This window comes from Marmota marmota, unplaced genomic scaffold, assembly GCF_001458135.2.
Source record: "Marmota marmota marmota unplaced genomic scaffold, marMar, whole genome shotgun sequence".
Classification (NCBI taxonomy): Eukaryota; Metazoa; Chordata; class Mammalia; order Rodentia; family Sciuridae; genus Marmota; species Marmota marmota.
In genome coordinates, this window is record NW_026000229.1 from 13,813,223 (window position 1) to 13,817,373 (window position 4,151).

Genomic DNA, 4,151 nt, shown 5'->3' on the forward strand with positions numbered 1-4,151 from the left:
GGGTATATAAATATATCCGGTGGTAGATGAGGCCCCTTCCTATTGGATACTATTCCCAGTATCCAAGGGTAAAGATAGGAATATGCTTCATTTAAACCAGAGGAGGCCGAGGCCTTTATTATTGAAGGAGTAGTGAGGTGCCTGGGAAGGTGGGCGTGGAGGCCTCTGGGTGGCTCCTGTGTGGAGGAGTCAAGCCCTGCCTCCCCTACCCTGGAGGCTTTGCATGCTGCCAGCGGTGGCCCCATTTGAAAAGGCTGCTAATCATGAGATTGGAGGGAACATTTGGAGTAGAGACAGCGTGACTCCTGTCACTGAGCAGAACAATGAAGAGTTCAAAAATAGTAGTATCTGCTAGTGGAAAACCAATAAACATATAATTTCCAGGTAATTACTATCATATAGTTAGCTCTCTGCTTTTATATGCCCCAGTGGAGATTGGGTTGGGAAGCCAATGTCATACAACTTAATACCGACAGTACATGCCATAGCAAGATGAAAAAAAAATTAGTTTTCCAACAACATTTGAGGACCAGAGGGCACTGAGGTGGCTGAGCCTAGGTCTAATTCATACTGGCTGGTGATCGAGGTTCTTGGGTGATATAACATGAACCTGGACCCAGAGTGTGAGGACCTGGCATCTCTCTTGAGCCCATGGTGTGACTGCTTCTCTAGCCTCCAGTGTCCCTTCTAATCTGTAAAGTGATGGTTCTGAGCTGCATCCTGCATTCTCATTGCACCTCAGGGGTTGAAAATTGATTCTTGGGGAGGTGATAAAATTTTAGATAGAATAATGGTTTATGGCCCTCCAAAGTTCAACCCTACCAAGCAAAGATCTTCTCCCATAGTGTATTAGTCAACTTTTTGTTATCATAATGAAATGCCTGAGAAGGGCTAATCTGATAAGAAAGGAGTTTACTTAGCTCAGAGTTTTAGAGGCTACAAATCCAAATGACATGATGCAGGCTCTGGTTCTATGGTTAGGACGGATGATGGGTGGTGGATGGTGGGTGATAGTTGGTGGAACACAAGTGAAAGAAGATCACATCTTGAGCTAGGAAGGAGGGAGAGAGAGAGAGAGAGAGAGAGAGAGAGAGAGAGAGAGAGAGAGAAGGAGGGCAGGCTCGCTCCTTTGATAACAACCCTCTTTGGGAACTACTGAGGGGTCCCTGAAGAACTACATCCCACCAATGACCCAAAGGCCTTCTACATGGTACCACTTTTGAAGAATCTACCACCACCCCAATACCACTTCCATGGAGACCAAGCCTCCAGTCACACGAGAGAATACTCAAGCCGTATCTAAACCACAGCACTTAGTATTTGTTTCTCTTATTGGGTTCTCTTGGGTATCAGATGGACAGTTCTGATATTGAGTTAGTGGAAGATTCTCAAAATGAATGCAAGATCAGTGTTTTGGAACTTTGGCAAATATATGCTTGTGATTGGAGAATTTTATTTTCATCACTTGGTCTGTCAAAAAGTCTTATAATTAAAGTTAGCCTGTGTGTACTGGTTGGCTATCCTTAGCAGCTTATGAATATTTATGTTTGATCCTCAGTGCTCAGGGACATCATTAGGTGCCCTGTGCCACTTCTCCAAGTGCTGACAATAAATGTCAACAATATATGAAGGAATATAAACCAAGTGAGTATACATGAACAAATAATTAAAAGAAGCAAAAAAATCCCAAAAATGCTTTTTGGGAAGGGGAAAATATGTTGATAAATACTGTACAGACTATTCTCAGAATCCTTCCAGACCTACAAATTCTGTAGGCTCATGATTGGGAATTGTCCTGTGGACTGGTATCTACACAGCTCAGTAATGTCACTTATTGTCTTGTGGATTTGGAAAGTTTTTTTAGTCATTCTGAGCCTCAAATTTCTTATCTGCAAAGGAAGAATGCATATATGTATGAATAAGGGAAGAGAAGAAGACCAGGTGGACTAGTGTCTTCATTTGTGTCCTCTCCAGAGCAGAACTTATAGCAGGACTTGAGTGTTTTCAGGGAGATGATCCCAGGAAGCAGGGGTTAAGGAGAGTGAGACAGGGCGGGAGGGAGGGCCAGTAAACAGTGACTAAGTTGGTCACTGCCATGGGAAGGTGGGCCTCAGTCCTGCTGGGGAGCCCCTGAAGAATCATACAGAGGCATCTCAGAATTGATTCTTTGAAGGATGCAAGACTGGGGCACTTAAGCACCGGCTTTAATACTCAGTAGTAGAAGGCTACCCCTGGAGATGTTGGCTTCTCCTTTTTAAAAAAATTCTGATTTGTTATATATGACAGAGGAATGCATTACAATTCTTATTACACATATAGAGAACAATTTTTCATATCTCTGGTTGTAAAGTGTATTAACACCATTTGTTTCTTTCATACATGTTCTGTGGATAATGATGTCCATCTCATTCCACCGTCATTTCTACTCCCATGCCCCCTCCCTTCCCCTCCCACCCCTCTGCAACTATCTAGAGTTCATCTATTCCTCCCATGCCCCCCCTCCCTACCCCACTATGAAACAGCCTGATGCTAGTTGTTTTAATGAATCATAATAAAAACCATTATTTATCAGGTGGTTAGTATGTGGTTGGCTTCTCTTTACTTTGGGGCTTTTCTGTACTTAGTCTGAGGGAGCTTCTGCAGCTTTGGAGAAAGACTTGAAACAAACAACAACAAAAAAAGAGATGAGATGCACGAGGTGTGGCACTGTTGGTTGGTAGACCTGGGAATATACAGCAAAGCTGCAGTGGTGGCACAAGACACTCAAGAGCCTCTGCCACAACCAAGACAGAGTGTGTGTTGAAGAGTGGCTCCCTCCACAAGTCCAAGCAATATCCATGCCTCCATTCATCCATCCATCCATTCATCCATCCATCCATCCATCCATCATGCTTCTTAATTAAGAAAAAGGATTTGAGGTGAGCCACCACTTGTGCTAAGACCCTGGACAATCCATTTTCTCTTCCTGGGGTTGTCTTCTCTTCTGGGGCTGAGGGGTAAGGGAGAAAGGGAATTAAATGGCTAGTCTCACTGCTTTCTGCCAGCACTGTGTTCTGAAGTCTAATAGGAAGAAGGATGGAGAAGGCAGGTGGGATCTAGAGTGTAAGAAACTCCTATGGCTGGAGAGGTGAGAAGAAGATGTGTTCTGGGAAGACTGGCTGCTGAGGTTGTCCAGAAAAGCCAGGCCCTCACTCCAGAATCTGGTCCTCCTCACCAGAGCCTCAGATATTGGGAGTGGTTGGGTCCTGGAGAGGAAGATGAAATGGCTGGGGAACAGTATAAGGGGCCCTGATGCAGAATCCCCAAGTTTATCAGATACACCAGAGGCTAGTTCATTAATTGGCAATGAGCCATAATTGTCAAGATTTAGAACCTTTCATGGAGTAATGTTTTAGTCAGATTTTTCGCTGCTGTGACTAAAGGATCTGACCAGAACAACTATAGAAGAAGAAAACTTTATTTGAGGGATCACAATTTCAGAGGTCTTAGTCCATAGAAGGCCAGCTCCATTTATCAGGGCTCAAGATGAGGCTGAACATCATGGCAGAGTGTGTGACAAAGGGAAGCAGCTCACATCATGGTGATCAAGAAGCAGAGAGAGAGACTCTGCTTGCCAAATACAAATATATACCCAAAGCCACACCCCAATTTCCACCTCCTCCAGCCACACCCCACCACTTCAGTTACCACTAAGTTAATCCCTATAAGGGGATTAATTCACTAATTGGGTTAAGACTCTCACAACCCAATCATTTCTCCTCTGAACCTTCTTGCATTGTCTCACATGTGAGCTTTTGGGGGACACCCCACATCAAAACCATAACAGCTAATAAGCACATTCTCTCTACACAGGCAAGCCATACAGGAAACCAAATGCTAAACACAAGGCTGTTTTCAGGGATCTGAAATCAGAGCCAGGGAGGGAGTGGATAGTCTTCATGGCAGTGTGGTTCATCCATCCCACTCTTGGGGTCAAAGGGGGAGTTATGGTGATCTCACCTTCTCTCCAGGACAGTGTTGGAGACAAATGACCAAATTCTCAATCTCTAAATCCTCTCAATTAAGTAGTCTACATTTCTAATGAGTCTCACAACTCTCACTTTGGGCACAATTAATGCAATTATTTTATTTATTTATTCATTTTTTTTTTT